The sequence below is a fragment of the Cucurbita moschata genome, unplaced genomic scaffold (assembly GCF_002738365.1).
Source record: "Cucurbita moschata cultivar Rifu unplaced genomic scaffold, Cmos_1.0 Cmo_Scf00191, whole genome shotgun sequence".
NCBI lineage: Eukaryota > Viridiplantae > Streptophyta > Magnoliopsida > Cucurbitales > Cucurbitaceae > Cucurbita > Cucurbita moschata.
In genome coordinates this window covers 7837-21605 of record NW_019268707.1, presented here as the reverse complement: position 1 = coordinate 21605, position 13769 = coordinate 7837, and the positions used below count along the sequence as shown (strand labels likewise).

The 13769-nt window shown below is 35.6% G+C and overlaps 1 non-coding gene across 1 annotated transcript; it reads left to right on the top strand.

The window, feature by feature from the left end:
* Positions 1–1200: 1200 nt before the first annotated feature.
* TRNAE-UUC lies at positions 1201–1272 on the top strand. The gene has a single exon. It is a non-coding gene; the product is annotated as a tRNA-Glu (tRNA).
* Positions 1273–13769: the final 12497 nt, after the last annotated feature.

Here is a 13769-nt window from a genome sequence, read left to right as displayed (position 1 = left end):
ATCTGGCTTTCATCGAGGAGACCCGAGTTTGATTCTCGACAATGAAATTTTATTTTCTTATTTCTTTTATTTTATAGTTTCATCTTTTGTCACCAATTATATTTAAACTTTACCTAGGTTTGAGAAGCACTATAATGGATGAGTTCAACAATAACTTAAATTCAAAAGACTTTTATGAACTTGGCTTGAGAGGCACTATAATGGTTAAGTTCAATAGAATCTTAGATTAAAAAAGACTTTTATGAACTTCGAACCTTTAATAGTGTTATGTCATAGATATTTGGTTCAATTAAAACAAGTGAGGTTCAGGTCATTTAAATGGTTAATGTGATAATTCGGTCATTTTCAAAGTCTCTTTTGTTGAATGCCATCATGGCTGAGATGACTGAGATGAGCACCAGAGTGAATTTGACAAGGAGGGTCGTAGAGAACCACACCCCAAGTCAAGCTCATGTTGGGCTTAACAAACTGAAAATCCAAAAACACAAACCCTTAAATGGGAACCGGGATGCTAAGGAATTAAAAAAACTTTATTTTTGACGTTGAACAATACTTGAAGGTTACAAGAACTTGCTCATAGGACCTAAGAGTTACGTTGGCCACAATGCATCTGATGGACGGTGGCGCTCGAAGGTGGATGATATAAAAAATGGGTCATGCACCAAAAACTCATGGAAAGACCGTTGATGGAATCGATGCAATCGACGCTCCCCTTGATGGGTTGCCAATTAAAGACCTGACGTTTGATGTTGACTCTTTTGAATAAAAAGCCACACGATCGAACACCTCGAAATGTCGCGGTAGCTCTAAGAACTCTATCATACGACCTGAGAGTTGAGGGCTACAGGAACTTGCTCATAGGACCTAAGAGTTACGTTGGTCGTAATGCATCTCATGGACAATGGAAAACTATGGATGGTATAAAAAATGGGTCCTGCACCATAAACTCATGGGAAGATCGTTGATGGAATCGATGCAATCGACACTCCCCTGGATGGGTTGCCAATCAAAGACCTAACATTTGATATTGACTCTTTTGAAGAAAGAGCCACACAATCAAATAGCTCGAAACGTCACGATAGCCCTGAGAACTCTAACACACACAGGGAAGGACATGTCGAAGAGTTAGACATTAAGCAAAAGATCATGCTAAAACTCTTCAGCGATCTGACAAAGACTTCAGGACATCTACACCAAAAATCCATTGTCGTCCAGCGGTCAGGATATCTGGCTTTCACCCAGGAGACCTGGGTTTGATTCCCGGCAATGGAATATTATTTTCTTATTTCATTTTATTTTACAGTTTCTATCTTAGACTAAAAAGACTTTTATGAACTTCGTACCTTTGTTAGAGTTATGTTATAGATATTTTGTTCAATCTCAAATGGTTAATGCGATAATCCAGTCGTTTTCGAGGTCTCTCTTGTTGAACGACATCATGGTTGAGATGAGCAAGTGATTCAAATGGTTAATGCGATAATCCAGTCGTTTTCGAGGTCTCTCTTGTTGAACGACATCATCGTTGAGATGAGCAGGTGATTCAAATGGTTAATGCGATAATCCAGTCGTTTATCATGGTTGAGATGCAATAATCTCAAATGGTTAATGCGATAATCCAGTCGTTTATCATGGTTGAGATGCAATAATCCAGTCGTTTTCGAGGTCTCTCTTGTTGAACGACATCATGGTTGAGATTCAATAATCCAGTCGTTTTCGAGGTCTCTCTTGTTGAACGACTTCATGGTTGAGATGAGCACTTGAGTGAGTTTAACAAGTTGGGCTGTAGAGAACCACACCTCAAGCCAAGTTCATGTGGGCTTAACAAACTTAAAATCCAAGAACACAACCCTTTAAATGGAAACCGGGATGCTAAAGAATTAAAAAGCTTTATTTTTTACGTAGAACAATACTTGAAGGTTACTGGAACTTGCTCATAGGACCTAAGAGTTACGTTGGTCGCAATGCATTTCATGGACGATGGAAAACTATGGTGGCGCTCGAAGGTGAATGGTATAAGAAATGGGTCCTGCACCATAAACTCATGGGAAGATTGTTGATGGAATCGATGCAATCGACGCTCCTTTTGATGGGTTGCCAATCAAAGACTTGATGTTTGATGTTTACCCTTTTGAAGAAAGAGCCACACGATCGAACAGCTCGAAACGTCTTAGTAATTCTGAGAACTCTATCACACACATGAAAGGACGTGTCGAAGAGTTAGACATTACCCAAAACATCATAGTAAAACTCTTGAGCGATTAGACAAAAGACTTTAGGACAACTACACCAAAAATTCATTGTTGTCCAATTTGGATATTTTGCTTTCACCTAGGAGATTCTGGTTTGATTCTCTGAAATTGAATATTATTTTCTTATTTCTTTTTATTTTATAGTTTCATCTTTTGTCACCAATTATATTTAAACTTTACCTCATTTTGAGAGGCACTTTAATGGTCAAGTTCAATAGTATTTTAGATTAAAGACTTTTATGAACATCGTACCTATGTTAGTGTTATGTTATAGATATTTGTTTCAATTTCAACAAGTGGGGTTGAGGTGATTCAAATGGTTAATGCGATCGGCTATTTTCGAGGTCTCTCTTGTTGAACGCCATCATGGTTGAGATGAGCACCCGAGTGAGTTTGACAAGGAGACTCGAATTTAAACTTTACCTACGTTTGACAGGCACTATAATGGTCAAGTTCAATGGTATTTTACATTAAAAAGACTTTTATGAACTTTGTACCTTTGTTAGTGTTACTTTGTACAGGTTTGTGTTACTTTGTACCTTTGTTAGTGTTATGTTATAGATATTTGGTCAAGTTTAACAAGTGGGGTTGAGGTGATTCAAATGGTTAATGTCACTTTATTTTATTCAAATTGTTAATGGGATAATCCAGTTGAATAGTTACAGGTTATTTCCAAGGTCTCTCTTATTGAACGCCAACACAGGGTTGAAATGATTGAGATGAGCACCTGAGTGAGTTTGATAAAATTGAAATAAAATCAAATAAAATCACTGAAAAAATTTGAAAAAAAATGAAAAAAAATTAGCCTTATGATACTTCCTTCAACTCGAAGGGCGGTAAATCAAGGATTCCTTCGCCCAAGACCCATGATCCAACTCCCAACATGGAAATGATAAGCTATAGAATCATTCCAAGAACCTCAATGGATGGATTACAAATTCACATTACCAATCTCGATAACTGGACGTGTCAACGGCGTTAGAAGAACAACCGCATTAGAGCAAGTCATGGGGATAGAAAATCCCGTTGAAGGATGATAGACCAACCGTAATCTTTAGCCCAATGAGCCAAGCTTTTGTAGAAGCAAGAACCCTTGTATTAAAGAAATTAATACCTTCTTATACAAATTTTGGATCAACCAAGAGATAAAGTTAGAATTAGATAATGAGATCCAAGATTGAGAAACAAGATTTGGAACCTTTTTCTAAATTGAGTCACTTCACAATCGAAATGACACAAATATGCTCAGATTTCTATAAGGGGGATCGTCTCAACTTGAGAGATCAATTTCATTGATCACAAATATACTTTTACAGAATAATTTGTGAGTATTTATAGTCTCCCAACAAAAGAAGTTAGTGTTCGTGATTTAATCTCGATCCCTTTAAATCTCCACAGAAGACGAAGTCAATTTAAACATTACAAACTTTATATAATTAAAATAATAACATTACAAACTTTATATAATTAAAATAATAAATAAAGTTTTCTAACCACTCATGAAATGATGCTTACAACTTCATCCACTACTTCAACCATGCAAATATTTACTTTTGAATCTTCAAATGGTCTTGACTCAAACGAATGAGCTTGTAACACATGAAATGATGGTTGAATCTAGCCTATCCAATTTTGTAGATGAAGTATGAATGCTTGTTGAATCTTCTTGACCGTGATTCTTATCATCATCCCCTTCTTCAGGATTCGTCCTCGAATCAGAAAAATCATCACCTACATCAAAAGGACTCAACTTAGCAATTGAAAGTAGAATGTACACCGTGATTCTTATCATCGAAAGTAGAATCTATTGACGATTCTACGGAACATCAATTTTATTGTTCTTTTATTGTTCCATGCAATAAAATGAGTCATTTTACTAAATATCTTATAATAGAGCATTTATAGTCAAATAAAGAATTAGGAATCCAATATTAGTGACCTTCAAATCTTCAATATTACGGTCTAATAATCAACCAAACTAATTTTGGAAAGAAAGGTGAACGTGGATCGAACACGTGACCTTCATATCTTCAGTCTGTTGCTCTCCCAACTGGGCTATCCCTGCAATCATTAGAAATGAAAATTCATCAGTAAAGATATTTTCACATTGAGATTTTAAAAAGAAATAATGACTAATTTTTTATTGAATAGTCAAGTTATGCAAATAGAAACAGGTGCAGTGAACATGGAGATCGACCTTCAAATCTTAAATCTGACACTCTCCAAACTAAGCTATCCCGCTAACATTAAAAATGAAAGTTTTTAAGTAAAGGTATTTCCGCTAATTAATTGAAATTTTAGAAAAAAAAATATCACTAATTTTAGATTGAACAGTCAAATAGTAAAACGTGAACCATGTGTGATGAACGTGGATTGAACACGAGACCTTCAAATCTTCAATCTAACGCTCTCTCAACTGAGCTATCCACACTAACATTAAAAATGAAAATTCATCAGTAAAGGTATTTTCGCTACTTCATTGAAATTTTAAATAGAAATAATCACTAATTTTTAATAAGATATTCAAGTTATCCAACTTGTATAAGGTGCGGTGAACTAGAACACGTTAGGTATTTTCGATAATTCATTGAGATTTCAATAAGAAACAATGACTAATTTAAGATTGAATAGTCGGGTTATGCAACTAGAATCAGGTGCGGTGAACGTGGAGATCAAACACGTGACCTTCAAATCTTCAGTCTGACGCTCTCCCAACAGAGCTATCCCCGCTAATATTAAAAATATAAATTCATAAGTAAAGGTATTTCCGCTAATTCATTATGTTTAAAAAATAAATAATCACTAATTTTAGATTGAATAAGCAAGTTATGTTTTTAGATTGTATAGTCAAGTAATAAACTTGTATTAGGTGCGTTGAACGTGGATAAAACACGTGTGACCTTCAAATCTTCAGTCTAACAATCTCCCAACTGAGCTACTCTTGCTAACATTAAAAATGAATATTCATCAGTAAAGGTATTGGGTACACTTTTGGAAATTCAACAAAATGCAATAGTATTAGACCGAGATGCCAGATTTAAATCTTGCTTCTGGAAAATTCAACAAAAGGCATTGGGTACGCAGTTATAGTATGACATTCCATCCATAAACATATGGTCAAATAGAAATGCTCAAGCAATATATTGGAAGACATGTTGAGGGTAAATGTGATAAGTACCTACCCCTTATGAAATTCGCTTATAATAATACTTGCCAAGCCACCATACAAATGGCCACATACGAGGTTCTCTATGGACGAAGATTTCAATCCCCTATGTTTTGGGTAGAAGGGGGGCAAACGACAATTATTGGGCCAGAGCTAGTGCAAATTACCAACGCCACAGTCCAGAAGATTAAAGCTAGGATACAAACCACACAAAGCCGAGAGAAAAGCTATGCAGACCTAAGGCGCAAGGACATGGAATTGTAGGTAGGGGATCATATATTCCTAAAGGTAGCACCCCATGAGAGGGTGCTCAGGTAGGGTAAAAAGGGAAAGCTAAGCCCTAGGTTTATTCATCCTTTTGAGATATTAGAAATGATTGGATCTGTGGCCTATAGAATCGGGCAATGCCCAAACTTGTCTGCAGTACATAATATCTTTCATATATCCATACTACAGAAGTATACCCTAGATCGTTCGCACGTACTGGCTCATGAAACTCTCTTCTTGAGAGATGACCTAACGTATAAAGAAGACCCGATTAAATAATAGACAAGAAAGTCAAATGATTGAGAAACAAGGAAATCTCTCTTGTTAAGGTCCTATGGAAGAATCAGAGAGTAGAAGAAGCCACTTGGGAAACAGAAGGCAAATAAGAACCTTGTATCCTGACCTATTTTAGAATAAGCACTTTCGATGACCAAAAGTTTTCAAAGGAGAGGAGAATTTGCAACACTCAAGGTCTCCAATAAGAGACCGTGTATAATCCCTACTAGGTTGTATTTAGAAGCAAAGAACAAGTAAAATTGAAATAACATTGAGAAAATGGTACTTTTTCTAATTTTTATAAAATTCTCGAATCATTAAATTTTTTATAGAATAAGAATTACAAGGTGCTTAAAAAAGGAAGGCTCGGATCCAAGAAGACTTTTCTGGCAGAAGATTTAGAAAAGGACAAAAAAAAATATTAAATACATTTTCAACTAATGCATTTGGTTGAGAGATATTATGGCCAATATAAGAAAAATATAGCATTAACTAATTTTCATTGACACATGGATCCTTTGCATACTAAAATGACTGTTATTATTGGTATTAAACCAATAACAATTCATATCAGCTAAATCTTCCAATTGATAATTAGGCCAGAGAAAGAACTTGAATTTATTTTTATATCTATCAACATGTTTGCTACTTTTATCTAAAACTTGATCACGAGTTTTTCTTATTTGCATTGTAAAATTATGTATTTCTATGGATATCATTTCTATTTCTAGAATTGAAACAAAAACATGCGGATAAATTTTAAATATTCAGACGCAAAAAAGATATGGATCACTAAAAATGATAGATCCACTACAAGGCATTTGGTCTAGTGGTATGATTCTCGCTTCAGGTGCAAGAGGTCTCGACTTTAATTCTCAAAATGCCCCCAACAATTATATCAAATTGAAGCATGCAATATAATAAGATTTGAAATAGGTTTTTTAAACCTCGAACCAAGAAGTAATTCATATGGATATTTGGAAAGAAAAAAAAAAGCTATATTTAATTATAATTTACAAGTGTCTTTATAACATGTTAATTGAAGAGAGAAAACAACAAGAATAAACAAACAAAGGAAATTTGTGTATGTATGATTCTCTTCAAATCTTGGAAGCTATGAGGATTCCTCTCCTTTCTTGACATAAATACTTACTTTTTCGGGACTTGGACCATAAACAGTCATCTACTCTTACTCCTACTCCTACTCCCTTCTCTAAGAATCAACATAGCATAATCATTCCATTAAGGCCAAGGTAGTCTTATAAAAGAAGATGAGGGTACCACTTTCAAATCATTCCATGAGGACTTGAGAAAGTTTTGTAAAAGAAGATGAGGGTACCACTTCCTATTGCAGAATTTCTTTGTGAATAGAGAATGAACCATATTCTTGGGAGATAAGATAGAGCCTCGAGCCTAACTTCAAAGGCATTACACAAATTGTTCTATATTTTTTCTAGGAACTCTTTGTTATGTTGTTCGCTGAAGGTTTCAGGAAAGGGACATAGATTCTCTATTGCACTGATCTCCCAAAAGAAGTTTTACCTAGGTCATCTGTCGTCACAACCCTTTTAAGGAAGATGCGCCCAAATAACTAGTGAACGATAACATTTAAAGAAGTTTCAGAGAGCGAGAAGAGAATTGTGATAGAAGTTGCCCTAGGTAAAACTTCTTTAAATGTCTTAGCCAATCATGACCTCATAATGAGGAGTCTCTTGGACAACAATAACAAATGAACAACAAATGTCTTAGTCAATTGTGACGATCATGATTGCTCAAGGCGTGTCGCCCAAATAATCGGTAAACAATAACATTGCTCAAATAACCGCCTTGGACAACAAATCGTTTACAAGAATGGCTGAGACATGCAAGATGCAACCACAGGCAACACGCCTTGGGCAATCATGACTGTGACATATGCCCCCACACAATTTATTGGATGAGGCTGACTTTAGGTCTCTCGATGCGCTTCCAGCTGATCTAATAATGAGGAGTCTCTTCCAACCTACTAGGTGCTGTTGAAAATCACTTCTCGGTTTGTTGAGTCTTCATGTCTTCTCTGTTCGTGTCTTTCCTACTTTCTTGATTTGAAACTTTTTCTTATTTGTATGACGTCATACCACCTACTTCTGCTTGATGTCTTCTTGGTCAAAATAATAACATTTCAAGTTACTAACGTGGACAACAAGGTTAGTCCGCATCCATAAGAGCAATTGGATTCTATATATATGATGTCTTCATAATCTTATGGATAACTTTAACTAGTCCATAGTATTTTCACACCAGTTTTTGGTTCTTGTTGCTTTGAACTCGAAGTTTATCTGAACTTAACTTATATGAACTCATTATTTTTCTTAAAATTATTGTGGTTGACGTTTCCGACTGACCCTTCTCTTCATCCATCTAGATGATATTTTTGTGTGAACATGTGTTGCTTCAGTGGTTTGTTTCTGTCTCCCTTCTTCCGTATCTGACCTTATTTTTGTCTCTTCTAGTGGGGATAAATCCATTATCTGACCTTGTTTTGCGTCGTGGTGTTCATGTAGTGGCAACAGGGTTTCTATTGAGGTTGGCTCACTCGAGCTCCCCTTTTCAATTACAACAGTAGCAGCAAGCGTAGATTCATCATGGCTATGATTCTTTCTCAACTGTAGTATCGACATCATTTTCAACCCTCTTGGTTGATGGATGTTTTTCTGAATGATCATCGGGTTAGACTTCATTACTACTAGACATTTTGCTAGGGGCATGTAAATGACTTTGTGTTTCAGCAGGACGTTCATTCCTGACACAACGTCGAAGTCATCCATTTCAACTATCACTAAACAATTTGCCTAGTCCAAGGCTCCAGCTTGATTAGAGTTCTCATTGTGACTTGTTAGACAAGCAAAGCTTCCAATTTGACGACATTCATCTTTCCTATATCTTGATGCCAAAGGATGTTAAAATATTTTGCAATCTCTATCATGAGTTGTGGGTGGCTCTAGAGTTGACAATGGCGTTCCTTACTACTTTATGCTTTACCCAAACCTCAACATACATAATATATATATATATATATATATATATATATTTATATATATTCATTCAACTATAACACATATGGTCCATGAAAGAATTGTAACTCTTATGCTCATTAATATTATAATGGCTACTACCTAAATTATAACCTAAAGTTGGTAATTGATGTCCAATAAGCCAACCCTAAATTTGTAATCATTGTGGAGTGACTGAAATTACAATGGAAGTAGTTTAAACTCCTAGTACCTTAAAGGAAGTTGGTCTCTTCTAATAAAAAACGAAATTCTCTTTAATATCATTAATACAATTATGCTAGACATGAAACTAAAACTGCGTTCAATTTAACTCCATTTTATTGTCATCTTGAATGACGTGTAGGATATATTCTTGATTTACCTTGATATTTCATATTAGTTAAGCTTTTTGCAAAATCATAATTAGACAACAACAAAGATGAACTTGGGTTTGTTTATTATTTTAAAGAAAATTTCTTTCTCCATTTTATTCCTAATAACTCTTGCAACTAAATTCATATTATGCTAAGAAAAATTTTTTACTAGCAAGAAGTAAAATATGCAACTTTAACTAAAATTTTATCTAAACAAATTTTATTGCCCTACAACATAAATGACAATTATAGCCTTCAAACAAAAACTAATGTAGTTGTGGTGAACACGATAGAAACTCTAGTGTTCATCCATAATATACAACCACTACCTAAATTATGACCTAAAATTTTGAAAACATAAGTTATAGTTGAAAATTACATAAAACAATCCCCTAAATCCAAGAACTCGTGTCCAATTAGTAAATCCTAAAGATAGTAGCTAACCTAGAGTAATTGAAGCTCCACATGAAGTAATTTAAAGTTCCAGTTACTTAACTAAAGTTTATCTCGTCTTTAATGAAGCATGAGTTGCACTTAAGTTCATGAAATGTTTATAGACTCCAACTCTTAGTACTATTAATGCAATTATATTTCGTATGAGTTTGTCATAAATCAAACTATGGTACATTCAATACAACTTCATTTTCTTGCATACGAAGCAAAATAGAAGAATTAAATCAAACAAACGGATGAATTGAGCCGAATAAATCCAACCCAACCCAAACTTATTAGTTTGATTCATTTGTTGGGTTGTAGTTTATTCGATAACACTTGCATATTAGAACAATTCAATATACATGCCTTACTTACAAGTAAAATACTAGACCGTCAATTTTTTGTTTTATAGTCCAACAACCGCTCAAGAAAATAGTTATCAAACTTGAGAGAAAAAAATATATTGAGTAGGAGTTAAAAATGTTGCATTTTTTTTTAGAAAGGGCATTTGGTCTAGTGGTATCATTTACTTGTGTACTCCACGCTATATGTCTCAAAGGTAAATAATTTAACAGTGGTCTAGATCTAAAAGATATAATAATAATTGCTCATTGATTTCATTAACAAAGAAAATAAATGAAATAATGATGATACATTCCATAAACAACTTAATATATAGTCCATAATAAGGGCATTTGGTCTAGTGGTATGATTCTTGCTTTGGGTGCAAGAGGTCTTGATTTTGATTTTAGGAATGCCTCTCCAAAGGGAAAAAAAGGACAATTTTGAAATGATTATTGTTTTTGGTGTGAGAGGTCTGAAGTTCGATTCTCAAAATGCAACCATTTCTTTCTCGCACTCTTGCAGTAGTGAGACAATGATTATGTGACATTTGTTCTAATCCAATGAACAAGTCAACCATGCAAAATTTAGACTGAACGAACAATAGCAGTGTATGCTCGAATCACGTTTAGAAGAAATATTTTAGAAAACGTGAGCAAGGAAATACATTAAAAACAATTTCAAATAAAGGAATGTGATAAGCTAAAAGTGAAGAAACAACAACTGGTCACGTTCTCCTATAGTACATTTTGGGACATTTTAGTCCTGATGGGTGTAGATATGATTTTGAGGACTAATCATACACCCCGTATTGGCACAACAATAATAGTAAATGCCTATCTAAGATGAAAGCAAGTAAAACGTGTTTGGAATGAGCATGCCACCATGAACCACAAATCGTTTACAGGAATAGTTGAGACATCTAACATGTAGCGACAGGCAACCTACCTCGGCCAATCATGACTGCGTCATCTGCCCTTACACAATTTGTCAATATCTCTATCAACTGGCTCTTCATAAACTCAACGTTGTAGGATGAGGCTGACTTTAGGTCACGCAACACGCTTCTAGCTGATCTCAGTATTGAGGAGTCTTTTCCAACCTACTAGGAGCTATTGAAAATCACTTCACGGTTTGTTAACTCTTCAAGTCTTCTATGTTGGTGTCTTTCCTACTTTCTTTGCTTGAAACAATTTCTTCTTTGCATGACGCCATACCACCTGCTTTTACTTGATGTTTTCTTGGTCGGAATAATAACATTTCAAGTTACTGACGTGGACAACAGGGCTAGTCTGTATCCATAGGAGCAATTGGATCCTATATGATGTCTTCCTAATCTTGTGGATAACTTCGACTAGTCCATAGAATTTTCGCACCAGTCTCTAGTTCTTGTTGCTTTGAACTCAAAGTTGATCTACCCTTAACTTATCATAACTTTCTATTTGCTTTGAAATTATTGTGGTCGACCCTTCTCTTCATCCGTCTGGATGGTATTTTTGCGTGAACATGTGTTGCTTTAGTGGTTTGTTTTTGTCTCCCTTCTTTAGTAGAGGTGTTGGCTTGGTGTCTTTCCCAAGCATTTGAGTGATCAGTGACAAGAGCCTTTGTAGGTCAAATAAACCCGACTGTGAACATGCCATTTTGCTATTTGTAGAATTCAACTAGCTCAGGCTGAGCCGCATGACATCTATTTGTGGTAGGCGACATAAAACTAATCTTGTGATTTATCTCTCTTGGTGGGGTTAAACCCAATATCTGACCTTCTTATTTTGGATATGGTATTCATGTAGTGGCAAAAAAGTTTTTGTTGAGGTCGGCACACTTGAGCTCCCCCTTTTCAAATACAACAATGGCAGCAAGTGTAGATTCATCATGACTAAGATTCTTTCTCAACTGTATTATCGTCATCATTTTCACCCCTCTTGGTCGATGGATATTTTGTCTGAATGATCGTTGGGTTAGACTCCGTTACTACTACGCATTTTGCTAGGGGCATGTAAATGACTTTGTGTTCTAGCAGGATGTTAATCCCTGACTATTTGGGCTCTAGAATGTTGGATACGAAGGCTGACTATTTATAGTAAAAATCTGATAGATATATATATACTAAATAATTATATATAGTAGGCGGTTACATATAAAGAAGCTATATATATAATAAACTGAAATCATATGTATACCCATTAGTCAGTGCTTCCTAAATGTACATTTCTCATTCTCCATATCCTCTCTTTGCATACTTGAAGTATTAATACAAAACCATTAGTCAATATTTCTTCTTACATGTAACGACCCTAAATTTTCACATACTCAGAGTCGCTACTAACGTCTCATGCTCATCTATAATGCGGAAATATAACTCTTACATGAACATAATTGATAACGTAAATTTCAAAAAACGTTTAAAACAACTTCTTCTCTGGAAAACACAGCCATGGTCTTACGTGTTTAAATATGAAATACTGAAATTTAGAGAAAACAAAAACAAATACAAAATAATTTAAAACAATGAAATGCAAAATAACCTATTCTAACTTAAGACTAGAAATTTAAATATGAATCTACCCTATGCACGTGCCACAGTCTCTGCTCGCGATGCCGCCGTCCTCCGTACAAGTGCGCCTTGCCTTTACCTGAAAAATGATGTGGCACACGGCCTGAGTATTTCAAAGAATACTCAGTAAGTGGCCCCACTATAGGGGCCATGCTAATGCAAACACATGCAATCATGATTTTGGGACCTATCTCTAATAATCTTAGGGGTGGCCTCCATTCTCGGACAAATTGGATGTGTAGTACTCCCTACACACGACTCACACGTGCGAGTGTGAATCCCCAGGGCGCTCGCACACCCCCTGGACCCTCTGGTCAAGCTAATCTGTAGCGACGTCCGGAGGTCAGCGGAACCCCATAGTGTCATGCACCTCATGAACACCCTCATCTGTGTGCTTTCGCACCTGTGCGCATTCGCGCTCATCGTACGGTGCGCGTCCACACTCATCATCTCTAGGGGAAGTAGCCCTATGCTTATGAACATACAATATGCATGAGGTCCCTCTAAATCCATCGTAATGTCTCTTTTGACACAACCCTCTAGTCTCATCTCTTTGTTACTCTAGGTAACACATACTCGTGGATATTTATATTAATATCATTTTCACGCTCTTAGGGTTGTGTCCTATGTCGATCTAACGACATGATGCAATATGGCACTCATCATCATATAGCATGCTCAATATGGAAAACATCATCATATTAAGGTAAACGTCACGCAATCATCATACTCATCATATTGCCACAAAGTGCATCAAACATATCAAGTACGTCAATCATCGAAATACATATATATTACGCATATCATCAAGCATCATAACTCACACATCATCATAACTCATATACCGCATCGTACGACATAGTTTATACATCATCATAACTCATACAATTTTTTAGCCTATCCTATAGTAAGACCACTTATCTGGTTGGCCTTAGCCGAAGTATTCCCTAATTTAATTAACGTAAGCTCCCGTTCCTCGAGAGCTGCTCCAAAGATTGCTAAGGTTTGATTCTTATCGCATCGTTCGTCACCTTTTGTTAGTATTTCACATTTTAATTAATAATCCAACTAACA